This window comes from Pelodiscus sinensis, chromosome 10 (assembly GCF_049634645.1).
Source record: "Pelodiscus sinensis isolate JC-2024 chromosome 10, ASM4963464v1, whole genome shotgun sequence".
Classification (NCBI taxonomy): domain Eukaryota; kingdom Metazoa; phylum Chordata; order Testudines; family Trionychidae; genus Pelodiscus; species Pelodiscus sinensis.
Genome location: NC_134720.1, coordinates 29,026,206 through 29,053,378, shown reverse-complemented (window position 1 = coordinate 29,053,378; position 27,173 = coordinate 29,026,206). Strand labels below are relative to the sequence as shown.

Sequence of the window (27,173 nt, the reverse complement as noted above, 5' to 3'; positions counted from 1 at the left end):
TGAATTAGGCTGGGTAAGTGTAGCCAGACAGGAACCCCCCTGTAACATCCATCTTTGCTTGCCTGTAAGCATGCAGGGCACACAGAGCAGTAAAACAGCATAGTCTTTGAAAGCCTTGAACAGAAGGCCCGGATATGCTAGCTGCTGTGACCCTGGATGGCTGTTAACAGAGATACGCCAATTGCTGACCAAGAGGCTGCCGAGGAGTGCCCTTGACTAAAACCTATATTGATACGAACACACACTGTCCGAGGGGAGGAATCTCCCGCCCAGAAAAAAAATGTCCAGTACTCACAATTTAGGAATCTCTCTCTTGCAAGTGTAAATTAAGTTCACAACTCCCTTGTGAGAACTGGCGTCACAAAGATGGACCAACACAATTTGGCATCTTAGATAAGAAAGAGGATACGGGCCCCTATGGGTACAAAGATGGGTCCAGCAGCACACTTACTCTGAGCGTCAATCTACCATCTATCTGCTGGTCGGGTTAGGTGTTTGACCTCCCGAGGTTCCACAGAGACGCCCACCTTGTATTAGTCTTTCCTAGGAATTGAGGGACCAGCCCTGGCCTGATACACTGGAGTCAAGAGGCACAGAAGGGGGTAAAAATTGTACCTGGATGTGTCCTTTGTCTTAAGTGTACACATAGACTTAGAGCTCTTTAAAGATTAAGCTGTCACTTGGTATCATTATTTCTATTTTCTATCTTTATTTTCTTTGTAACCATTTTTAAGATCTATATTTGCTAGCAGTTAAGAAATAGAGCAATAGCCACTGTAACCATATGATTTATAAGCTTCTTTAATAAACCTGTAACTATGTAAGCTTTAACCTGACTCCTTCAGTTGCTGTAACAGAACCAAGCACAATTTAAAAAAAATTTCAGCCGGTCATAAGGGACAGATATAGGGAGGGCTTGGGCATTTGGATCATGTCACTTCCAGAGGACAGATCCATAGGGGCATCTCTCAGTCTTCCCTAGACCGCCCGCTACGAAGGGATCCTGTATCCTAGCAGTTAAAATCTGAGATGTAATAAACTCTTCCTATAAACTCTGGGGCGTTTGTCAACCTGTTGGCTGCCCTCTGCGAAGACAAAGACACGGATGTTAAACTCCTCGGGGCACCCGTCAGTCTCTCCTAGACTACCCACTGCGATGGGGCCTTGTGTCCCAGCAGTTGAAGACTCGGGTGTAACACATACACACACACACTGCCCTGACCATCGGCTGACAAGGGTCAATAAGAAAACTCCAGGAATTCCTAGGTATCCCATCATGGGCAAAAAGAGAGAAGACTGACCCAATGGTTAAATCCACCCCCGATGAAAGAGAAACTGACATGAGACACAGAGGTGTCCTGGGGTAAAGACGAGAGACAGAGATGTGGTGACCAGGGCCCTAACCTCTTAACAGCTAGGTGATGCTACCAGCAGATGCTGTGCATCACAGTCATAATCCCAAACTGTCCTCTTGTGCTGCACACACGGGTACCTCAATAGCCAAAGGTTCATAGCCATTGTCTTTAGCAAATCTAGGTCATTCAAGTGACTACCTACCCTAGTGCACACAAGGATCTGTGATTTACTGGACAATGGAAAAGTTGACCTGTTTATTTTGAAGCCATTTTGGTATTGTATAAAATATATGACTGTAGGATGGTAGGCCTCCCAGAGGGGTTCCTCCACCTCTGGGTCAGTGGGCGGCCCGTCCAACCCACTACTCGGGTAACTAGTCCCACTCCCGGCCTTACTCCAGGTCGGGGCAAGAGGCAATCAGTTCGAGTGCCCGGCCTTACTTCAGGTCTGGGTCACCAGGAAGAAGTCCTGTATAGTCCCAAGGCCCTGCCATGGGCCAGCTACAAAGGCAGACAGTACCTGAGCCCTGGTCCTGGAGCAGGGCGGGGCAGCAAACACAGTAAATGAGGCCTAAGCCTGGTTCCGGCTGGGCAACAATCACTCTGACCCAGGGTCTGGCCGCCACCCATGTGAATCAGGGTGTGGCCGCAAACACACAGGTTTTGGGAGCTTATTGTTCAGGAAGGGTGCAGATGGGTCACCTGTGGCAATGGCGAAGGGGGAGACTGCCACCCCGTGGGTAGGTGGCAAGGGGGCGCAGGTCCACCCACTCCACTGCACCCCAGCCCAGGGCCCTTTGAGCAGCAAGGCAGGCTGCTACGGGCTCAGTGGAGCATCCAGCCCGAAACGCGCCGGCCTTGGGGCTTTTAACAGCCCACTAACCCCTGTGCCACTTCCGTTCTGCCCCCCTCAGCCAGTACCTGGGTGTCAGGCGGCATAGGTAGGGGGTCCAGGAGGGTCTTGTCCGACTGGGGTGGTCTGGCCCAGTCCGCCGCAGCTTGCCGGTCAGGGGGGCTCAGCTGGGCTCCTGGTGCAGGCTCCTGGTGTCAGGCAGCTGGGTCAGGCCTCAGGGTTAGGCGCCGGGGGAGTCCCGGGCTGCATCTCCGGTCTAGGTGGCATGATCCGCTTCTCCCAGTTCCAGGGCAGGGGCTGGAGCACAGAATCGGTCTGGCCCTTTGAGTCCTCGGCCTCATCAGGGAAGGTAGGCTGGCCAGGCCGGGCTTCAGCCTTCCGGGCAGAGAGCCTGCCTCGGGGCCCAGGAGGGTAGAAGGCCCTGGCTAGGCCTCAGTCCCCACTTCCCACACTGGGAGCCCAGGGGATGCCTCTAGTCTCTCAGCAGGCTCCGCTCTGACTGAGGCTGCTGTCTGGGCTTTTATAGTTCTGGACCTGCCCCGTGGCTTCCGGTCAGGTAGATGGGCGGGGTCAGCCTTAGCCCAATATGGAGGCCGGAGGGGTTCCTCCTCCTCTGGATCAATGGGTGGCCAGTGACACTAGTTTGTTGCAGAGAAATCTGGTACAATTTTGGAAAAAGAAAAGAGATATAGGGGTCAAAACCTGGTCCCTGACCCAGTGCAGTGTAGACTGGCCTGTTTCGTGAGATTCCATGGTGGCTGTGTCTTTGTGAAGAGAGAGATAAGTAGGAAAGGGAGGAACTGAACTCTTCCTTTCTACTCCAAAGAGCTGTAGCAGTTTTACTGCATGGCTACTACTACAGCTTCAGTATCCTGCTGCCCTCTGCGCCGCTTTACATTCTGTGGGCCCTGGTTTACACTAGGGAGTTAATAACTCCCCTTATTTCAAAATAAGAAGCGGGATGCTTATTTTGAAATCTGTACACCTGCTTTCTTTTGGGAGTAAGCTTATATCAAAATAGTTATTTCAGGAGTTATCATTTCAAATTTAGTTATTTCAAAATAATTTCCTAGTGTAGACATGCCCTGGGACAGTTTGGACAGTGAATCCGCCTAGTACAGTGATGGGCAACCAAGACTAGTAAGTGAGCTGCATGAGTGGCTGGTCCACCATCATCTCAGCTGATTTGCAGCATTCCAGCTCTGAGAGCAGGGATGGAGCATGAATCATTGGATTCACGGTGCTCTGAAAATGGTGGGAAGGAGGGAGAGGAGAAGGACGTGTGGGGTCCAGTGCCCCAGTGTGCAAGAGGCGCATGGGAGAGAGGGGCAGACAGGAGGTGCGCAGGCTGCAGGTGGAACCCCAATGGGCTGCATGAGGCCTGTGGAACACAGGTTGCCCACCACTGACCTAGTAACTGTACCACTGAAAGCACAGCCTGCACCCCTATATGTTGGGTAGGGGCAACTTTTCCAGAACACAGTTCAGTGGCGTGCAGGGGATGAGGAGTGCTTGCACAGCCCACTGCGCTTTGTGCACTGATTCCATTCCAAAAGCCCCGGTACCACTTCATACTGCACCATAGCCACTCCAGAAGCATAGATACAAATTACATGACGCTAGAGCCACTGACAATCCTTGTTTGTATTCTGCTGTTCTCAAACACGGAAGTAATAACCTTTTCCTTCTGTCCTCAAGCCCAGTTGCATTTATCTGAGTCATGTTCAAGTGCTACTTTTCTACTTCAATATGTTCTTCATTCTCCCTCTGCCCCCCCCCCTCCAATTTAAACCCTCACACTTTTATTACATCCTTCTTGCCCTAATGTTGGGGCTCAGGGTAAAAAATAGTCATTTCTGTTCCTCTGTGTCATTAACTGTTGTTTCCATCCTCATTGTGGTCCTGAGAGTGACACTTCTGCCTGCCCTGATAAAGGTTCTCCTTAAAGTTCTTGTGGGTGTCCTTGTTTCCTCACTCCAATTGGTTACCACTTGACAGCTTCAGGTAGGAGTCTGTGTACTGGCACCTGACATTTCCAGTGCTCCCTTCTGAGTCTAGAAATGAGCTGCAGCTGCTGGCTCGTGACTTTTGGATGCCTTCAGTGGTGATACTTTCTTCATCCCATGCACAGAAGGTTTTGTGAGCACCTATTTTCAGAGGCATTGAGTTTTCTGTTGAACATTTTAGTAGATCTCCAGCCCTCACAACCCTATGTTAGCACTGAGAACATTGGATGCAATGTGTCATTATCTATTGAACTGACATATGTAAGCTTACTTACTTTGAAGTTTTCAAAATGCACCCATTGAAGCCACTCTGAGCCCGTGAATCAGAGAACTGTGGGACTGGAGGGGACCTTGACAGGTCTTTTAGTCTAGTTTCCTGCACTCAAGGGAGTACTAAGTATTATTGAAACCAGCATTTTTGAGACTGGGGGTCCCAACCTAAAAGGGTACTGCGGTGTGTGTGTGTGTGTGTGTGTGTGTGTGTAATATTGCCAGGGGTCTAGGAGAGGGGGAGGATATAGCAGCTGCAGCTCTCAGGTCACCTATTTTTAAAAGCATATACAGTGATTTGCTATCACTTTTTGAGAGGGGTCTGTCAGAACCTGAAATATTTTCAAAGGGGCCTAAAAAAAAAAGTCTGAAACCTCCTGATTTACATCACCCCTGGCAGGTGTTTGTCCAATGTGCTCTTAATAATCACATATGATGGAGACTCCCTAGACCACTTTTTCCAGGGCTTAATAATGTGATTATTTTAAAAAATACACTCTTTATTGATCAATATCTGTCTCTGATACATGATTTAAAATAAATCTAAGCACAAGTGATACACAGAAAGATCTGAACTGCTAGCTTGTTTTTCAGAACATACTCTGTTTGCACTCCATTGCTATATTTGTTTGCAAACATTTTGCAATCACCAATCTGTTGATAGTGTGAATTTTTCTGTCCAAGTACAGAAATTTTGATTATGCAATAGAAAAAAATGACTAAGGGGCTTTTTCTAATATAAAATATAATTTGGAGGATAGATTATGCCTTACTTTTTCTGGAAAAACACTTGAAGGCAGTACCTATGCCCTACCCCATAGTGATGATCGGGGTATCAGTACATTAAAGACTGTGCTCAGACAATATAGTGATGGGGGACTGTATACATACCTTAGATTTTAAAAGGCCCAAAGTTGGCTGTGGTTAAAAGAAATGCCCTTAGTGGATTGGGTTTAACTCTCTGGTTAAATAGTGCATGTTATTATATTTGCATCAGCAATATGCAGAAGTTTCCATACAAACAGCATTGAAATGCAGTTTGGGAACCCTTGCAATTACTTGAGCATGTGGCTGTGCTTTCTAAAGCACATGCCACGCTATTGGGTTTACCAAGATAATCCAGAGAAATCATTGCCCGAGCCCCAGGCAGCACTAAAAAGCCTCAACCCTTTCACCTGAGACCCAGCCCCTGCGTTGCCCAGTGGCCCAGCAATTCTGGTTTGATCTGGTTCCTAATCAGTGTTATATGTGGGTTTTGGAATTATTCATTACAGGATTCTTGAAATATGTCACGATCTTTGCAGCAGATCATATATTGCTAGGCATCAAACACATAACTAGCCTCACAAGAGAGGATTTCTCCTAAAAATAGTATAAATGTTAACATATTTTTAACTTAATACTCACTGACAAGTTTGTCAATTTGTCTTAAGGTGTTGATAATTATCTTCCGTGTCTGGTTTATGAACAAAAAACTCTGATGATAATTTATGTTTTATGATAATCAGTTAATTGTTATCAAGTATAATTGCTTTGTTCTGTAAAGAACATAACAGGGTCTTTTTACAATAGATGGTTGGGTAATTCCATTAATAAGAAATGTGTGGCCAATAACAATTTGCCAAAAATCATAGAGTGCCCCCCAATTATTATTGTCCACCAATCTGGCTTCCCCTTCATATCACTGTCTAGATCATATAAATCCTCCAGATTCAATAAAATAATATTAGTACCACTAAAATATTAATTGATGTTGAGCGCTGCAGTTCTTAGCTTAGAAGGTGGGAATTCAAATACTATTTTGGAATTTTAGGGGGAGAGGAACCTATCTTTCCCCTCCTCTCCTACTCCTCCAGATTTACAAGTAACAGAAGCCCTCTATACTTGGATATCTTCCCTCCCTGTGAGCCAGAAATGAGGCTCAGACAACTTCACACCCCTATTTTCTCTCCTCACTCTTATACAGACTCCTTTGCTGTTATGAGGATTTGAGCTGGAGAATGGATGAGGACTTGGTAGCCTATGAGGAAGCATGGGAATCCAGAATGGAGAGACATATAGCATCCCACTTCTAGTTGCACAGAGCGTACAACTTTACAGGAAACTTCACTCTCCCTTTGTAGTGCCCTTGAGCTCCAGGAAGGCTTTTATATTCACTGCCTTTGAGGCACCCACTAGGGCACTGTTTCTTAAACTTTTTAAGACCGAGAAACACCAAACAATATTTTTTTTTATGGGGAACACATTGTTGAGAAAAAAAAGGAAGCTTGCCCCTTTTAAGGATGGCCATTTGAACTCTGTTCTCTCTGAACCAAAATTAGGGACACATTACCTACACCCCTGAGTTTGGCCCCCACCGAACCCTCTCTCCTCTGGTGCTGGTCTCTCTCCTGCAAGGGTCTGCCCTTCTGCTTCACCCCCAAATCCCCTGGTACCTGCACCTTCCCTTACCCTTGCACCCTTTTGGTGCTTCCTCCTTCCCTCACTGCCCCTGACCCCTTGCCCTTCACTGTAAGAGACCATGTAGACTCAGGTTTTTGTTTTGAGAGATAATACAGCAAATTCCACAGGAAAGATAATACAAAGTAAGGACTTTGCTGAGAGGGCATCACAAAGGAACAGAGATCAAGCAAGGACATCGGCAGACCTGAATGAACTCTGGTGAGTTCAGGGGAACAAGGCAAACTCATCTCTTAGGACAGGCAACAGACCTTCAAAGAGCCACTGTGGCTACTCCTAGATCCAAATGGTGAGTAGATTGGATGGGCATGTGAAGTGATGTGCTTAAGAAAATATTGTCTGCAGGGCATACTCATCACTAGGAGGAACATTTCTAGTCCTAAGTCACTAATCATAGAATCATAGAATAATAGGACTGGAAGGGACCTCGAGAGGTCATCGAGTCCAGCCCCCCGCCCTCAAGGCAGGACCAAGCTCCATCTACACCATCCCTGACAGATGTCTATCTAACCTGTTCTTAAATATCTCCAGAGAGGGAGATTCCACCACCTCCCTTGGCAATTTATTCCAATATTTGACCACCCTGACAGTTAGGAATTTTTTCCTAATGTCCAATCTAAACCTCCCCTGCTGCACTTTAAGCCTATTGCTCCTTGTCCTGTCCTCAGAAACCAAGAGGAACAAATTTTCTCCTTCCTCCTTGTGACACCCTTTTAGATATTTGAAAACCGCTATCATGTCCCCCCTTAATCTTCTTTTTTCCAAACTAAACAAGCCCAGTTCATGAAGCCTGGCTTCATAGGTCATGTTCTCTAGACCTTTAATCATTCTTGTCGCTCTTCTCTGTACCCTTTCCAATTTCTCCACATCTTTCTTGAAATGTGGCGCCCAGAACTGGACACAGTACTCCAGCTTAGGCCTAACTAGTGCAGAGTAGAGCGGCAGAATGACTTCACGAGTTTTTCTTACAACACACCTGTTGATACAACCTAGAATCATATTTGCTTTTTTGGCAACAGCATCACACTGTTGACTCATATTCAACTTGTGGTCCACTATGACCCCTAGATCCCTTTCTGCCATGCTCCTTCCTAGACAGTCGCTTCCCATCTTGTATGTATGGAACTGATTGTTCCTTCCTAAGTGGAGCACTTTGCATTTCTCTTTATTAAACCTCATCCTGTTTACCTCTGACCATTTCTCTAACTTGCTAAGGTCATTTTGAATTATGTCCCTATCCTCCAAAGAAGTCGCAACCCCACCCAGTTTGGTATCATCCGCAAACTTAATAAGCGTACTCTCTATCCCAATATCTACATCATTGATGAAGATATTGAACAGTACGGGTCCCAAAACAGACCCTTGAGGAACTCCACTTGTTATCCCTTTCCAGCAGGATTTAGAACCGTTAACAACAACTCTCTGACTACGGTTATCCAGCCAATTATGCACCCACCTTATCGTGGCCCTATCTAAGTTATATTTGCCTAGTTTATCAATAAGAATATCATGCGAGACCGTATCAAATGCCTTACTAAAGTCTAGGTATATGATATCCACCGCTTCTCCCTTATCCACAAGGCTCGTTATCTTATCAAAGAAAGCTATCAGATTAGTTTGGCATGACTTGTTCTTCACAAACCCATGCTGGCTATTCCCTATCACTTTATTACCTTCCAAGTGTTTGCATATGATTTCCTTAAATACCTGCTCCATTATCTTCCCTGGGACAGACGTTAAACTGACCGGTCTATAGTTTCCTGGGTTGTTCTTATTCCCCTTTTTATAGATGGGCACAATATTTGCCCTTTTCCAGTCTTCTGGAATCTCCCCTGTCTGCCATGATTTTTCAAAGATCATAGCTAAAGGCTCAGATACCTCCTCTATCAGCTCCTTGAGTATCCTGGGATGCATTTCATCAGGACCTGGTGACTTGCTGACATCTAACTTTCCTAAGTGACTTTTAACTTGTTCTTTGTGAATCCTATCTTCTAAACCTACCCTCTCTCTGCTTGTATTCACTACGTTAGGCACACCTCCAGACTTCTCGGTGAAGACCGAAACAAAGAAGTCATTGAGCATCTCCGCCATTTCCAAGTTTCCTGTTACTGCTTCTCCCTCCTCACTAAGCAGTGGGCCTACCCTGTCCTTGGTCTTCCTCTTGCTTTTAATGTATTTATAAAAAGTCTTCTTGTTTCCCTTTATGCCTGTAGCTAGTTTGATCTCATTTTGTGCCTTTGCCTTTCTAATCTTGCCCCTGCATTCCCGTGTTGCTTGCCTATATTCATCCTTTGTTAGTTGTCCTAGTTTCCATTTTTTATATGACTCCTTTTTTATTTTGAGATTGTGCAAGATCTCCTTGTTAAGCCAAGCTGGTCTTTTGCCATATTTTCTATCTTTCCTACACAGCGGAATTGTTTGCTTTTGGGCCCTTAACAACATCCCTTTGAAATACTTCCAACTCTCCTCAGTTGTTTTTCCCTTCAGTCTTGCTTCCCATGGGACCTTACCTACAAGTTCTCTGAGCTTATCAAAATCTGCCTTCCTGAAATCCATTACCTCAATTGTGCTGGTCTCCCTTCTACCTTTCCTTAAGATCATGAACTCTATTATTTCGTGATCACTGTCCCCTATACTGTCTTCCACTTTCAAGTTCTCAACTAGTTCCTCCCTATTTGTTAAAACCAAATCCAGAACAGCTTCTCCTCTGGTAGCTTTTTCAACCTTCTGAAACAGAAAGTTGTCTCCAATGCAGTCCAGAAACTTATTGGATAGCCTGTGCCTCGCTGTGTTAGGTTCCCAACAAATGTCTGGATAGTTGAAGTCCCCCATCACCACCAAATCTTGGGCTTTGGATAGTTTTGTTAATTGTTTAAAAAAGGCCTCATCCACCTCTTCCACCTGGCTAGGTGGCCTGTAGTAGACTCCTAGCATGATATCACCCTCGTTTTTTACCCCTTTTAGCTTAACCCAGAGACTCTCTACACAGCTATCTCCTACATTCATCTCCACTTCAGTCCAAGTGTGTACATTTTTAATATACAAGGCAACCCCTCCTCCCTTTTTTCCCTGTCTGTCCTTCCTGAGCAAGCCGTACCCTTCCATACCAACATTCCAATCATGCGTCCCATCCCACCAGGTTTCTGTAATACCAATGATATCATAGTTGTATTTATTGGTTAGCAATTCCAGTTCTTCCTGCTTATTACCCATACTTCTCGCATTTGTATATAGGCATCTAAGGGATGGTATTTCATTTTTAACTGCATATCTATTCCATTGCTGTTTCCCCAAGTTTGATTGTGTTCCCTTTTCCCTAATAGAGATTTTCCTCTTTGTACACTGTCTTAGAATGTTGCAAGTGGGGGAGTTCTGACTGTTCTGAGTACTCCAGAATCTAAATTTGGGTTTGGGGGTGGGAAGGGGTTCAAGATGGTTTTGTTACTTGTCAAGAGGGATCCTAGATATAGCCCTTATTACTACTGATAGCACCTGGCAAAAGGGTAATGCTGCCTTAAATGAAGAGAATTGGGCCCCGTGATTATTAAATCTGGCACATCTATATGCCATTATCTATTTCCCATTGGGACTCTACTTAAAAAACATATAGAGGGTATTCAGCTGCTAGGGGAAAGCAGCAAAAATCCATTTTCTTGTGAAATGCTGTTCAGATCTATCCTTACTATAAAGTCTCTCAAAATACTAAAGCTCACCTCCCCAAACATTTTTAACCCTGGAAAAGGTCAGGAAAATGAACACACTTTCTATACTGTTATTAGTTAAGAAAAAGGTGATAAAGTTTATAAGGATTTAAAATGACTGATGCTGCAACAAATGATGATGCAGCTGTTTTGTTTTTTTAAACTGCTACCTATTTCAATTTCCTTATGCCTTTGGAAAGGTCTAATCTGGAAGTTAAGACAATGTATCAAATATCTTTTTAAAGGTCCGGTTCTCAGCAAAATACTGTTATTCAAAGCCAGAACTAAAGAGGAGACTAAGAGGGGATATGATAGAGGTATATAAAATCATGAGTGGTTTGGAGAAAGTGAATAAGGAAAAGTTATTTACTTATTCCCATTATATAAGAACTAGAGACCACCAAATGAAACTAATGGGCAGCAGGTTTAAAACAATTAAAAGGAAGTTCTTCTTCACACAGCACATAGTCAATCTGTGGAACTCCTTGCCTAAGGAGTTGTGAAGGCTAGGACTATAAGGGTATGTCTACACTACCCTCCTAATTCGAACTAGGAGGGTAATGTAGGCATACCGCACTTGCAAATGAAGCCCGGGATTTGAATTTCCCGGGCTTCATTTGCATAAGCCGGGCGCCGCCATTTTTAAATCCCGGCTAGTTCGAACCCCGTGTCGCGCAGCTACACTCGGCACGGAGTAGCTAGTTCGGATTAGGCTTCTAATCCAAACTAGCTGTACTCCTCGTGGAATGAGGAGTACAGCTAGTTTGGATTAGAAGCCTAATCCAAACTAGCTACTCCGTGCCGCGTGTAGCCGCGCGACACGGGGTTCGAACTAGCCGGGATTTAAAAATGGTGGCGCCCGGCTTATGCAAATGAAGCCCGGGAAATTCAAATCCCGGGCTTCATTTGCAAGTGCGGTATGCCTACATTACCCCGCTAGTTCGAACTAGCGGGGTAGTGTAGACATACCCTAACAGGGTTTAAAAGAGAACTAGATAAATTCATGAAGGTTAAGTCATAAATGGCTATTAGCCAGTATGGGTAAGGAATGGTGTCCCTTGCCTCTGTTTGTCAGAGAGTGGAGATGCATGGCAGGAGAGATCACTTGATCATTACCTGTTCGATTCACTCCCTCTAGGACACCTGGTATTGGTCACTGTCAGCAGACAGGTTACTGGGCTGGATGGACCTTAGGTCTGACCCAGTTTGGCCGTTCTTGTGTTCTTATGTTAGAGCGTCAGCACAGATTTCAGAGTGTGAATGAGCATGGAAGCTGAACAACTTTCCCAACAAAAGATGTAATTCACTTTGGGACAGGACATGTACTGCCACTGCCAGTATAGTCCCTTCTCAGTGGCTAAAGAGAAAGATAAGTCTGTAGGTTTGTACAGACTTTTAATATTGGATAAATAAACCATCTTTTCTTTTTCCCTACCAGGGACCCTGATCTAACATACCACTGAATACAGTGGGAATTTTGCTATTGATTTAAATGGGAGTTGGATCAGGCTCTAGATAACATTTAGGAGAGTCTAGCTCATGAAATCTATATAGGTTTGCATACCTAATCTCCAGAATGAATCCACATGGGACTTTTGTACTGGGAATGGAAAGGCAAATGGCAAGGGAGACGAGGCATTTTTTGGAGGGAGGATTCATTTTCCTGATCCAATAAGAGGAGGGCCTGTGAGGAAAGGAGAAGAAAGCAAACAGCACGCACAGTGCAGACTCAGCCCAGCTCAGAGTTCCATGGGACAACACAGCTTCCAAATCAGTCAGCTCCGACATTATAATAATCAATTGTATGTCATGGCTTCTGAGCCATTATAAAACATACTCCAGCAGTGCATTAATAGTTTCCTTGTTTGGGGAGAAATGAGTTGACCCAGAATACTGTATCCCAGGCTAATTTATATACCAACCCATGAATCTTTGAGCCAAGATATAAGATGCCAAACAGAGTATAGCTTGGAGAAGTAGCATGTCCTTATTCAAACTCTGCTGAGGTTCTATCCTGTCAACCAGCCAGACACTTTGTTGAAAATGGTATTTTACCTGCACGGTGACTATGTTCACCACAACCAGACTGTTAAATGTGAGTGTCAAGGGAACTCAGCTACATGGTCCAATCCTGAGGAGAGATGAGGTTGCTGGAAATTTTGCAAATTAAAGCCTTAAGTCACTCTTGTACACAAGCCAATTGATTGGCATGTCAACTAAAAGAATTATATATCATGCCAGTGGAGTTCCTTGCAATGTGCTTGGGATGAGAACACAGGTGGCTGTACTTTAGTGGCAGTTAAACTCTTGTGTAAGGAGCCTCTCCTTCACCTTATCTATACAATTAGTAATCTGTGGATTCGTTTTTGCAGTAAGCATAATTAAAAAGAAAAAGAGGTTGCTGCTGAGCAATAGCATAAGATTCGGTTAGGCTATTCTAGTTGGTTAAAAAAGACCTTGATCCTGAAGTAGCTTCTTTTTCAGTAGAGGGTTAAGACAGAGAAGTATAAAACTATACCTAGCAGAAATAAATGGACCTTCTCTATTTTATCATGCGTCTCACAATATCCATGTTTTCTAAAGCTTCAGCTGCAGGAGTTGTGTTTAGGAGAGAATCTCGGCTTCTGAGACAAAGTCCTGGTGTGAAAGCAGCAGCAGTGAGGCAGAACATATCACTTGCCAGAGGACCCAAGAATAACTAGGTCAGACAGCCCTGGAGTGCCAAAGAAGGGGAGCTAGGGATAACCAGTTGGGCCAGAGAACAGCTGGAGACTGTTGGCTTTCCTGAGTACTCGGAAGGCAGGGGAAGTTAGCTGCTGAAAATGGATGGATTGACAGGTATGCTGCCCTGTCCAGGAATGAGCATCTCTGGGTATGTCTAGACTGCATTCCTCTGTCGACAGGCATAAGGGATCTGTCGAAAAAAGGCTTTCTTTCTCAACAGATCCCCCTCTAGACTGCCGCTTTTTGTTGACAAAGGGCTGAGTCGGCATAGTGCGGTGACCATTTTTATGCATAATAGGCGTGGGATATTTAAATCCCTGCCTCATTTGCAATGTTGACCTGCCTAATCTGCATCCCTCTGCCAACAGGGATGCAGTCTAGACATACCCTCTGTGAATTTGGGTTCTTGGACACAATATGGTTTCTTCTCTGGAACAAGGAAGGGTGCAGGGGTTTTTTGCATTGTTCCTTTCTGAGTAGAGGGATCTAGAGAGAGATTTTTATTATATTAACTTCTCCCATGGTCCACATGCTTGTTGACCCCCTTAAAGAATTCTAGTAAATTAGTGAGGCCTTGATTTCCCTTTACAAAACAATGTTGACTTTTCCCCAACAAATTATGTTCATCTATGTGTCTGACAATTCTATTCTTTGCTAGAGTTTCAACCAATTTGCCCGGTACTGATATTAGACTTTCTGGTCTGTAATTTCCAGGATCACCTTTAGAGCCCTTTCTAAAGATTGGTGTCACATTAGCTATAGAAGATGACTTAAAGGATAGGTTACAAACCACAGTTAGCAGTTCCACAATTTCACATTTGAAAGAGGCGAAGGGCTCTCCTACATTAATGCCTTGGTACAGAGCCTCATATAGGAGCTTGAAGGTATATGTAGTAACCACAATGTTCAAACTTGGATTTTCAGAATCAGAACACTAACTCCATATTGGAATGTGTAAATAATTAATCTTCTTCAGAGATGTAGGGTGCTGGTAGTTCCCATTTGCTTTTAAATCTAATGGCAACATTTCCAGTGTTGACATTAGGTGTTTAGTGCTCATCATTTGAATAAACTGGATATGTGTGAAACTCAGACAGTCTCATTGCTTGTGCTGGCTTTCCTCTTCCATCGTCCCAGATTTCCTATGAAGTGATAATGGACTTCAGATGTGATATTCCCAACAGAAGTGCTTTCAGGAAGCAATGACTATGGAAATCTACACTGAATTGCTGGTTATCCAACAGTAGATGGTACCCATAAATACAGGCAACGAGTGGCTATTTTTAAACCTATTTCAGATAGGTTGGTGTGGGGGGCGTTATTTTTTCTGAGTCTTATTCTGTGTCTTATCACAACACATTCATGGTTTCTCAGGGCCCAATCCTGGGACTCCTAACTTGGTCTAAACTACCATCTGTCTCATCATGACATTTGTCTGAGATCAATTATTGGAATGCAAGGTACTGCTCAGTGCAGCATAAGAAGGTGATGAACATCATCAACTGGCTTTATGTACTCCATACCTTGCAGGGCAGAGCTGAACAGTAAGGAAAAGGTGGGAGAAATCCTTTATTACACAGATGTCGATCCTGCAAACGCTGAAGCACATGAACTATAACTGTACACATTGTTAGTCCCATTTATTGACTGAACCTCTTCAGTGTATACAGTTTAATATGTGGCTTATATTTTTGCAAGATCAGCACTCTATTATATGTACATTTCTTGTAGGTAGATTAAGAGAACTAAAAGGAGCCCACTTTTTTCTTGTGGCTTTTTTTTTTTTGTACCAAAATATTCACTAATGATTAACCAAGATATGTTATGTTTGTACAAGTTCTGTACATAGCCTGTTGTTTCCACAATTCCCAAGGTACACCAAACTGTCTGAAGGCACATCTATTATTTATAAAACCTTAATTAGGCTCTCTACTTAATGATGAAATTGAAATTTGCCAACAAATGGTGCGTGTTAATATGAATACACAGTGTCACAACACATGCACTGTAAAATTAGCAGCTGTCTGTTATTGCCACCAGTAACCCTATTCTCTCATTTCTCACAGCCTAATTAAAAGAATACTTAATCTCTATATAAAATTAATTGTTGCCATAAGTTTTAACAACCTGTCCATCTTAAATAAGAAAAATTCTTGTATTTAATTGTTATTTTTTGTGTGCGATGTTTACTGCTAGGTTGGTGGTTTAAATTCTAGTGATTTATTAAATCATTTCTGTGCAACCACCTCACAAATTTTTTAAAAATAATATTTTCTTGATAAATGTATAGTCCTGACAGTGGGGGGAGGGAGGAAGAGGCTGTTGCCCCAGGACCCAGAGATTCAAAAGGGCATGGAGTTCCCAGCCTCTGCTGTGGCTGCTGTAGCAGTGGCCAGAGCCACAGGCCCTTTACATAGCTGCTGGAGCACCTGGGGGTGCATGCCAAGTGGTTCTGAAGGCTGCCATGGCATGGGTGGAGGACCCGTGGCATAGTGTGCTCCAGGAGCACTAAGGGCATGTGATTGTTTGTGCAATCACTGTCCAAAGTTGGAACTTTTTCTCTCTTTATCTTTTTTATGATTAAAGGCTAATTAGAAAAAGATTCAGGTCTATAGAAGGCTATAACTATGCTGCTGGTATGGCTAACATTTTTCTACTGTGCTTTCATTTTACCTTTATGACTTTTTGAAATTTGGCTTCTGTACGTGTGCCATATTTTAGAGCAGATGAATTATAGTGGCAGTCGTGCTGCAAAACCGGAATGTAACTAAATAAATTACTGAGCTACGGCTTCTGAAATGGATGATCCTATGCAGGTTATCACCACAAACTGAGTCATTGCTATGACTGTAGCCAGGCAACATAAAGAAGTGGTGCTGCTGCTACCTGCTAATGTGTTGGTGAATCTAGAACATCTCTGTCCATGTGTAGGGCACAATTCTATACTGCTCTAAGTGGAGCTGGGAGGAGCAGGCAGTCAGTTGAGGCTCCCTGATCCTGTGGGTCTCTTTAGCTGCTTTAAGCTACATGCAGGGTGGAGCAGTCCCTAGCTAGCCAGGGACCAGCCATGCGCTCTTTCTTGGCACACCTGCTAGGCTGGAAGCTAAGCAGGAGTGACCTAGCGGCAGGTTAAACCAGCTTTATGCCATCTGTGAATTATTCATCAAGGGAATCCAAGCTTTCGGTATAAGCCTGTTATATGGTCCCTTTATGCTTCTCCTAAGTGCTATTGTGGTGCCTAGGATTGAGTCCTGAAACTACCATGTCCCTTAGGGTATGTCTACACTACCACCCTAGTTTGAACTAGAGTGGTAGTGTAGACATATCCTTACTCTTTACTTCATCCAGAGTACTCACAAGCTATGGGTGCCCTATTCCTCTCATGAGGATGATGAATTACAGCCTTCCTTTTTCCCCTGACCCCCTTCTTTCTCCCCTATTTATTTTAGTTCTGGACATCCAACACTCCAGTCATCTGAAGAAGTGGGCTGTGCCCATGAAAGCTCATGATATCATCTACACAGTTTGTTAGTCTATAAAGTGCTACCAGACCATTTGTTGTTTTTTAATTTTATCCTGTACAGACTAACTCGGCTACCCACTGAAGCTTTACTAAGGCCAGGTCTACATGAGGGGAGAAAATCAACCTAAGATATGCAACTTCAGCTATCTGAATAGCGTAGTTGGAGTTGATGTACTTAGGACAAATTTCTGCTGTGTCCCCACTGTGGAAGATCAACAGTAAAAATTCTCCCATCAAGATAAAAGAGTTGTCTCTGATCTGAAGATTTTGTCTAGAACAAGAACAGCTCATTTGGGTAAGAATTGTTGTGCAATACGTTTTTTAGTGAATTAGCACAAGCTGTACATTTTCTTTTAATTTTAACTTGTTAACCTGTTTTCACTTGCAACCATTTAACTCCTACTGTTTGTACTTAGTAAACAAAAGTGTTTTTATTATGAGGCCCAGTGTAAATAATTGTAACCTGGGGGGAATGACCAGTGTGCATATCTCTCTTTCATTGATAAAGAGGGTGAACATCCTCTGTGTGTAAAACTTTTACTCAGAGAAAGATGGATTTATTTGGGGTTTTGATCCCTTTTGAGGGTTTTTTTTCTCTGAGTGCTGTGCCATAGAACTGCATTCTCCCAGACCTGATGTGGTTCAGTGTCTGCATTGCTCTTCAGAGGGGCAGTAACCCCAAATCTGTGCTTTGTCTTGGGGAAACCAGAGAATCTGGCCCAGCAGGATGGGGTGGTGGGAATTCCCAGAGAGCAAGAAGATGGGTGTCAGTGGCATAATCAGCACACTGGAAAACAATCTCAACAGGTCTTATGTGACTACACCCTGTCACAAGACTGATGTGATAACCATTAGTCATCAGTCAGCCAAGGCCCCATTGGCAGGAGCATCTAGAGGAGAGTGCTTCTATGTGTATAAATCTAAATAAATAAGGGTGAACTGGGATAAAAAAATGTGGATGAATTGAAGTCAGTGGAGTCTTGACTTCTTGTATCAGGCACAAATTTGACCCTTGTGGTACAATGGGAGTTGTGTCCCAATAGTGACTGCATCAGGACTGAAGGATTTGACCCTTTGGTAACTGATCATGATAAATTAATGTCATATGGTCAAGATAAAATTATATAGAACAATGAATGGCAGAGAGAAGCTAGACTGGGTGCAGCTATTCACTCTTTACTGTGATATAAGAATAAAGGTTTATCCTTTAAAGTTTTGATCTGTACTGCATTTTACAATCCCTTACTTTTCCTTATTACGCCAGGAGATAATTAGTTGTTAAACATTTTATGGCTGGAGATACTGATGCAAAAAAGCTAAGTGATGATACTGAAGTTTATTTCATGTGGAATTCTACATTTTGCATTGACAATGCCTCACAGAAGCTATCTCCCCTTCTGTATGTAACTGGAACAGAAAACACATTTTAGACAACTTAATTGCTATTGTTCTCTCGTATTGGCTCAGTAACATATCATTAATTACAATTTAAAATGCCAAATTGCTATTCTTTTCTTTAGACATCTTTGCATTCTTTCAGCTATCTCTGTAAATCATCTCTGCCCTCCCTCCATCTGTGTGAACTCTCTGTTGTGCACCACAGCCAGATGCCAATTTTCACTGGAACAGTAGGTCACCTAGTGAAAGTCTTTCCCCATAAAGCAACCTGTGTACTTGGTCCACTTTCTTCCAAAATATTTTATAGATCATTCTGACCCTGGCCCAACAACTTATTTAATCATGCACTTAACTTTAAGTATCTATGTAGCTCCTTGGACTCTAAGGGTATGTCCACACTGCCACCCTACTTAGAACTAGGGAGGCTAATGTCGGCATTCGAACTTGCAAATGAAGCCCAGGATTTAAATGTCCTGGGCTTTATTTGCATGTTCCCGGGCACTGCCATTTTTAAATGCCCCGTAGTTCGAACTACCTGCCCGCGGCTACACGCGGCACGGACTAGGTAGTTCGAATTAAAGCTCCTACTTCGAACTACCGTTACTCCTCATTGCAGGAGGAGTAACGGTAGTTTGAATTAGGAGCTTTAATTTGAACTACCTAGTCCATGCCACGTGTAGTTATTCCAAAATAGCTATATGAGTGTCTACACAGGCATTCAGTTATTTCAAATGGACAGCTTATTCCAAAATCTGTAAACCTCATTCTATGAGGAATAATGCCTAATACGAAATAACTATTTTGAAATAAGGCATGTAGACGCTCCACTGCTGCTATTTTGAAATAGCTCCTCACCAGGGCCATTCTAAGTTATTCCTCTCCAGTGCCTCCTGGGGCTCTAAATTGAGATAGCATATCTGCATTAGGGAAGCCTGCCTCGGACTAATTTTGAGGCTTCCCTGCAGCGTAGATGTGCTATTTCGAAATAAGCTATTTCGGAATAAGCGTGCTGTGTAGTTATACCCCTATAGGACTGCTGTCATGCTTAAGGTGAAACTCCTGCTTATGTGTTTGGCTAGGTTGAGTGCTCTGTTGGGGAGGACAAGGTTTGTGTTCCCTGCCCAGAATAACTGCAGGATTCAGGAACTCGAATTCACAGATCCCCAGAAATGGGTTTGAGGTCTGAGTCATCCTGTATTTTCACATTGCCTCCCAGGCCTCTGCTTTCCTAGCTGCCATGGCTGTGGAGTGACTTAGTACTTTATTATATTATTATATGAAATTCTTGACATTACATTAATAGAACTTCACAAAAACATCCCCTCCTTCTTGCGTGCGAGTGGCACAGTAAATACCTCTCTGACAGCTTCATAGCTATTGTTCTATTGCAGATTCAGCTTCCTTGTCTGATAAAATACAGAAATGTGCACAGTGTAGATCCAATCCTGTGTGAATGTCAGCTTCAGTGAGTTGAAAGTACTCTGTATATTGCAGAATGGGATCTATGACAGTACTACTGGCTGGTTATACGTGATTAGTAGGGCTGGTCAAATTAGTTCTACAAATACTGGTTTTCAATGGCAAATTTTGTGTTTTCAGCTAAACAAAATTTCCATGAAAAATATTTGCTTTCCACAGAAAATTTCAACTTGTCATCAGCAGCCAAATAAAAAACCAAACCTCAAAAAATAATCTAGAAACACAAAGGGATCCCATTCATATTGTGACTAATCATGATGGCAGATAAACTTGAGATGGCTTAGAAAAATAAATAATTTCCATCTCAGTTCCACCCCATCTTCATTTTTAACTTTTAACTTAGCCTTTTAACTAAACACACACTATACACGTATCCAGGGTAACTGGGCTCCCTGTTCCTTCTGTTGCAGAATGTGGGCTCACTTCTGATCTTACATACTTGGGTTTCACTCTCATACAATGCTACTGTAGTCAATGTAATTCTTTTTTATATGCATGAAAGAGCCATTAGAATCAGGTCCCTATTCTGCCACAGGGCCAAGTTAACTTAAGATCCTAGCATGAACGTGTTTTAGAGTCATTGGTTATGTCTACACTATTTGGCTCCATCAATGGAGGGAAGGGATAGCTCAGTGGTTTGAGCATTGGCCTGTTAAACTTAGAGTTGTGAGTTGAATCCTTGCAGAGACCATTTGGGGCAAAAATTTGTCAGGGATGGTACTTGGTCCTGCTGTGAAGGCAGGGGACTAGACTGGACTTGATGACCTTTCAAGGTTCCCTTCCAGTTCTAGGGGATAGGCAATCTCCATTAATTTAAAAAAAAATGGAACCATGTAGATGAGCTTTATAGACATAGCAAAATGAAGCAGCGATTTAAATAATCACCGCTTCATTTATATCAAAATGGCTGCCACGCTATGGCTATCAGCTGTTTGTCGGCTCAGCACAGTAGTCTGGACTCTTGGCAGTCGACATCAAAAGCCTTTGTTGACTTCCCTGTTATCCCTCGTGGGATGAGGTTTACTAGGGCGGTCAACAGAGGCTCTTGATGTCAACCACCGAATGTCCAGACTACTGCGCTGAGCCGACAAACAGCTGATTGCCACAGTGTGGCAGCCATTTTGATGTAAATGAAGCAGCGATTATTTAAATCACCGCTTCATTTTGCTATGTCTACAAAGCTCATTTACATGGCTCCGTTGATGGAGCCATGTAGTGTAGACATACCCATAGGGACCAATTCTGTCTCCACTCCCCCAGGGTAAAACTAAATCACCTGACCTAAAGTCAATAGAATTAAACTGGAATTAGTAAGAGAATAATGGGAACTAGAGTATATGATGGATGGTGGCCTATTCCAGGATGGGGCAAACTGGGACCTGATTCTCCACTGTCTTATTTAGTCACATAACATGCTACCACTTCAGAATGGTGGTGGTTTTTGCATGCAATTGATGACAACACAAGAGTTGAAGAGAACTGAACAATCGAACTCAGAAACAGAGCAACTCGAAACACACCACCGTTGACAAGTAGGGTGCAGGATTTGTGCTGCTTGCAGAGGTACTGGTGGATCTGAGAGAGTCAGCTATCCTGATCAAGTGACTAGCACCACCGGAGTGCTCAAACAGTTTTTGCAGTGGGGGTGCTGAGAGCCATTGAACCAAACTGTAAATTCTGCATATGATGGGAACCATTTCAAGCCCAGGGGTATGGCAACAGCTGTTCTAGCATCTGTGCTAACCACCTTATGCTATGACTACAATGCATAGTGAGCCTGAGTCTGTGGGACACAAACTTGTAGACTTGGTGTTTTCATGACAAGACCAGAGTATCCTTATTGCATTTTAAACCCAGACCTCACACATGTGCCGATGCGACTATGATGCTACCACACAAACCTTCTGCTTCTGGGGGCATCTGATCATATCTCAAGACTACTAGTGCCCTCCCCACAGAGCCGGCTCAAGCTACGGGCTGACTGGGCTACCGCCCACGGCGCTACCAGACCAGGCAGAGGTGGGGCCACATATGTGCTGGCCACCCGGGGGCGGCACCACGCTCCTGGGGCACGGGGCACATGAATGGCTCGGGCCAGCTCTGCCTCCCCAGATGTAGCCAGAGGTGTTTGGTTCAGGTGCCTATGGAAGAACCTGTTTGTCCACCCTATGGGATGTGAACAGAATTGGATTGAGCGGTTTTAGCCTGCCGACACATCAAGGCAAGCCATTTTGTGTCCACTCTCTCCCACCAAGCTCCCAGGAGCCAGAGAGATAAATAGGAATGTCAACCTGGTAGAAAACTTCTATCTATTTTGGGAATCAGGCACAACATCTGTGAGATATTGGTGGACATTTTGGAGGTGGCATTTGACCTACCTCAGGCATCTGTCGGAGGGAGTACTGGCAAGCCGGCTGTGACACTCTCCCAATGCTGCCTATGTCTGTAGCCATCGCTGTACATTCCTCATACATGATAATGTGGCAGGGACTCGGGCCAGGGCAGGGCCTGGAGTAGAAAGTAAAGGTGGCAGTAGAACTTACACTAAAGCAGTCAATCTGGTGGCCATGCGTACAAATAACCTCTTGAACAGTTCTTTTTGCTGCACAATTTCTCCCTCAACCTGTGGTGCTGCTCCAAGAACTGTGCTGCCAATCTCTCCTCATACTGTGCAGCCTTTCTGACTCTCTTTCCATCTTTCTTGCATCCTTATCCTTCAGGGATTCAGTCCAGTTCTTCTAGTGAATGTGTTGGTTGGTTTTATTTAAAAACCCAACAACAGCAAGGAATCCAGTGGCACTTTAAAGACTAACACATTTATTACAGTTTTATTAAGAATCTGTCCCATTTACTCATCTTGAACTCTTGCTTGTAGCTTGTAGCTGGAGAGTCTGCTCCCCCAGGCTTGTGGTGCCATGTGTTTGTCCTACGGATGTAGAAGAGCCTTAAAGGAAAACAAAATTACGTTTTTGGTTCTTAAAGGGGGTTGTTTTATTTCCACTTCAAAGGATGATACATTTTATCAGTAGGCTTCATGTAATTAAAACAAAAACCACTGTTCACTTCAGATGGCTCCTGGAGCAGCACAGAAAGCCCTCACGTGCCATGGTCAGACACACACACAAAATTCAAGTAAGGCGATTTATAAATCCCCACCATTTTTTCTGTGGAGAGGATGTCAAGTCATGTGATGTGTTGTTGTCACTAGCTAAGATTTTATAATCTGTCAGGCTGGATGGGCTCTGGAGAACATGGATATTCTGGAAGTCCCTGTTGAAGTGTGAACTTCGGTTCCAAGCCAGGAGAGGGCAGCTGTCCATTTCTGCTAAGGAGATTTTTGGGCATCTGGTAACTGACTAGGATATCTAAGAGGAGGCTCATAAGTAACAGAGATGTCCCCAATAAGCACACCTTGCCCCAGAATGTAACTGACCATCTATAGTTCCTACTCTGTGAGACATTTGCTTTCTTGACCAGCCAGTAATGTGTGAAAAATCATGCTAAAATCAACACGATGTTGATGTAGCATGGAGAAATAATATAGCCTCTTTATAAGCACCTTGTGTTCATGGACAGCCTGGACTGACTGCCAGCTATTAGGACCCTGAATGCAGACAGCCATTGTCCAATGTAATTTGCACTCATTTTTCTGCCAATGCAAATGCACACTTGGACTTGGTTTGGGTTCATTACAGCCAGTATTTTCCAGTCTGACAGTGTGGGTCTGGCCAATTTATAAAGTGTACTGTATTGGCAGGGAAGGGTAAGTGAGGCTTATTACTGTAGTACCCCAACCTGTTTTTCTAACAACCATCTGGTAGCTAGTAAAAATTTCAAGATAACTGCTTGTTTAATTTTTTTCTCCTTCCATTCCCAATGTCCATTTTGAATCCCGCTGGCTGCAAGGGGGCAGGCGTGGAGCTGGAGGGTTGGGAGGGGGGAAGGAAATGATGTGGGTTCTGCCTTAAACAGAGGCACACCACAAACTTGGCTTGTATTTATAACCACCTAGAGTTATGAGTCAGAAATCCTTCCCATCCAGCTATTAATAACAACATGACAGCAGAAAGTTAGTGAGCTCCCATGGTACTTTCTGTTCCCTGGGACCCTCCCCGAGCAACTCTTCAAAATATGGACCCAGGATGTGCTGCTGCTGCTGTAGTGGCAAAGACCCTTTGGTGACCAGTCTGAGCACTAACCTCACTTCTTGCCCTTCATCCACTGGCTGGTTCTCCTCTTGTAGTGTCTGTGTTGGGGTAATAAGGGCTCTGTCCCTGCTCAGCAGATTCCCATGCTGCAAGCTTGGTGCTTGCTGAAGTTTGCAGAACCTGATTGATTTCCTTGTGAAATAGGCAGGAAGATAAATAATTTCTAGCGGTGCCATTAGCATTCTTGGCTTTGGGGCAGTCAGTGTTGAGCCACTTGATTCACTGTCTGCACTGTTCTGCTGCTCAGTCGATCCTCCAGGCTGCCAGCTGCTCAGATATAGCTTTGTAGGCACGATCATTTCTTGTGCACTTGCTGAAGTTGAACTTCTTGTTCACCTTGCACCAGAAGTTAAGCAGGATCCAGCTGTGTTCTTCTCCCCAGCTAGCCGCACTCCTGATTACTGTTAGGTATAGCTTACTCGTGTGAGGGTTACCGATGTTCCCAGGTGAGTAGTCCATGTAGAAATGAAGATTTAAACACCAAGCAGCTGCATTTGGATGAGGAAGTTGCTTCTAGCTCTTGGGAATCAGGATGGGAAGTTTTGGGGTGGCAGGACTGGGAAACATAGGGCCAAGGGATTGTGGGATAGTGTTGGTTGATAGACTCTGGCAAGCAGGACTTGAGCTGCAGCCACACTACAAAACCCTTGGGCTTGAACCTGTGTCATAACAGGGCTTAGACAGGCATGTTCTGAAGATTTAGGGGGCCCTGTGCAGCACTATTCAACTGGTGCCTGTATTCCTGACAGCAGCTGGGAGGCAATGATTTTTAGAGAGGCGATTTTATATTCTTCAGCAATGCACAAATGAACTATTTTAAAGCAAATTTTAAACAGAGGTCCTGTAAAATTAACACAGAAAATTCAGAGGGAAGGCCATGTTAATTGTTTCAGAAAAAACAATGAGGAATTCTGTGGCACTTTAAAGATTGTTAGTCCTTATAGTGCCACAAAAACCTTTGTTGTTTTACAGTAAATTCAGAAACTGTCAGTATATACCTGGGGTAGGCAAATGCCTGTTAAATGGCTTCATTACCACTTGAATGGCTCTTTCATGGCTTCAGTGTTCTGCTGATAGGGCTGGCTAGCTTTTTCACTTTTAAGTTAACTAGATCCTCTCTGGAGGAAGAAGCAAAAGAGGTGGGTGAATGGACATTGGTGCCTCACATTTTCAGGTGCCCTGCACAGCTGTGTATTCTGAGCATGGATAAGGAAGGCCCTGGGGTACATACCTATACCTTTGGCAGGATCCTGTGCCTACATTTTGAAGTCAGAATGATTTTTGTGTGGATGGAAGAGGGAACTCAGAACCAATGTTTACTATGCAGTATAGACATACCAAAGGACCTAATTGGTGCTAGTGGATAAAGATTGCAGGATCAATGCCAAATAATGGTAAAACTAGAAAATGTCCACTAAAACTGGTGCTTAATTGGCAAAAATGTATTGCTTGTGGATGGCTGTTTCAATTCTAATCAAATACAAATGCCCAAGTACGAGGAAAAACAATAAAATATGTATTATGTAACAGGAAACATTTAAAAACCAACAAATAGTCTAGTAGCACCTTAGGGTATGTCTACACTACAACGTTAATTCGAACTAACTTAGTTCGAGTTAGTTAATTCGAACTAAGCTAATTCGAACTAACGGATCCAGACTAAAAAACTAGTTCGAATTAGCATTTTGCTAATTCGAACTAGCATGTCCACATTAAATGGACCCTGAACCGGGCTTAAGGATGGCCGGAAGCAGTGCCGGCAGGGCATCAGAGGAGGACTTAGAGCATGGAGATGCTGTCTCAGGCTAGCCGAGGGCTGTGCTTAAAGGGTCCCGACCCCCACCCCGGAAAGACAGTTCTCAGGGGTGCCCCACTTGCAAAGCAGTCCTGGCTTGGAGTGCCCGGAGTGCCCACACTGGGCACATCACAGCACTCGGACATCAGCCCGGCTGCACCTGCCGCAGGCTGCCATCTGGGCAGAGGGAGCAATTGGGGGTCTGCAGGAGAGCTTCCACCCCCAGAAGCCCGCAGAGCCAGCCCAGTCCTCCCCATCAGGGGCTCGTGCCCCATTCCTCCTTCACCTCCTTCCACTTACCCTTCCCTAGCCCCTCTTCTTGATGTACAAAATAAAGATAACGTGTCTTCCAAAATGGAATCTGTCTTTATTGAACAAAACTGGGGGAGACTGGGAAAAGGAGGTGGGAGAGGGGAAGAGAGAGGCTGGGAGAGGGGAGGGCAACTAAAATGATCAGGGGTTGGGAACAGGTCCCATATGAAGAGAGGCTACAGAGACTGGGACTGTTCAGCTTAGAAAAGAGGAGACGGAGGGGGGACAGGATAGAGGTCTCTAAAAGCATGAATGGCGTGGAGAGGGTGCATACAGAAAAGTTCTTCATTAGTTCCCATAAAGAAGGACTAGAGGACACCAAGGCTACGTCTACACTGGCCCCTTTTCCGGAAGGGGCATGTAAATTTCACCAGTCGTCGTAGGGAAATCCGCGGGGGATTTAAATATCCCCCGCGGCATTTAAATAAAAATGTCCGCCGCTTTTTTCCGGCTTTTAAAAAAACCGGAAAAGAGCGTCTACACTGGCCCCGATCCTCCGGAAAAAGTGCCCTTTTCCGGAGGGTCTTATTCCTACTTTGAAGTAATAAGTAGGAAGTAGGAATAAGACCCTCCGGAAAAGGGCACTTTTTCCGGAGGATCGGGGCCAGTGTAGACGCTCTTTTCCGGCTTTTTTAAAAGCCGGAAAAAAGCGGCGGACATTTTTATTTAAATGCCGCGGGGGATATTTAAATCGCGGATTTCCCTACGACGACTGGTGAAATTTACATGCCCCTTCCGGAAAAGGGGCCAGTGTAGACGTAGCCCAAAAGAAAGGAATGGGTAGCAGGCTTCAAACTGGTAACAGAAAGTTCTTCTTCACAAAGCAAATAGTCAACCTGTGGAACTCCTTGCTGCAGGAGGCTGTGAAGGCTAGAACTAGAACAGAGTTGAAAGGGAAGTGAGATCAAGTCATGGAGGTTGGGTCCATGGAGTGGTATTAGCCAGGGGGTAGGAGTGGTGTCCCTGCCCAAGGTTTGTGGAAGGCTGGAGAGGGATGGCACGAGACAAATGGCTTGGTCACTGTCTTCAGTCCATCCCCTCCAGGGTCCCTAGGATTGGCCACTGTTGGCAGACAGGCTACTGGGCTAG

The 27,173-nt window shown here is 44.2% G+C and overlaps 1 long non-coding RNA gene across 1 annotated transcript in view; it reads left to right on the top strand.

Annotated features, from left to right (window-relative positions):
• The window catches only part of LOC142830776 (uncharacterized), a 36,817-nt gene extending 18,077 nt beyond the window's left edge, over positions 1-18,740 (top strand). Inside the window, exon 3 of the long non-coding RNA XR_012906246.1 lies at positions 16,954-18,740. This is a non-coding gene — a long non-coding RNA (uncharacterized LOC142830776). The remainder of the gene's footprint in view (positions 1-16,953) is intronic.
• The last annotated feature ends 8,433 nt before the right edge of the window (positions 18,741-27,173 follow it).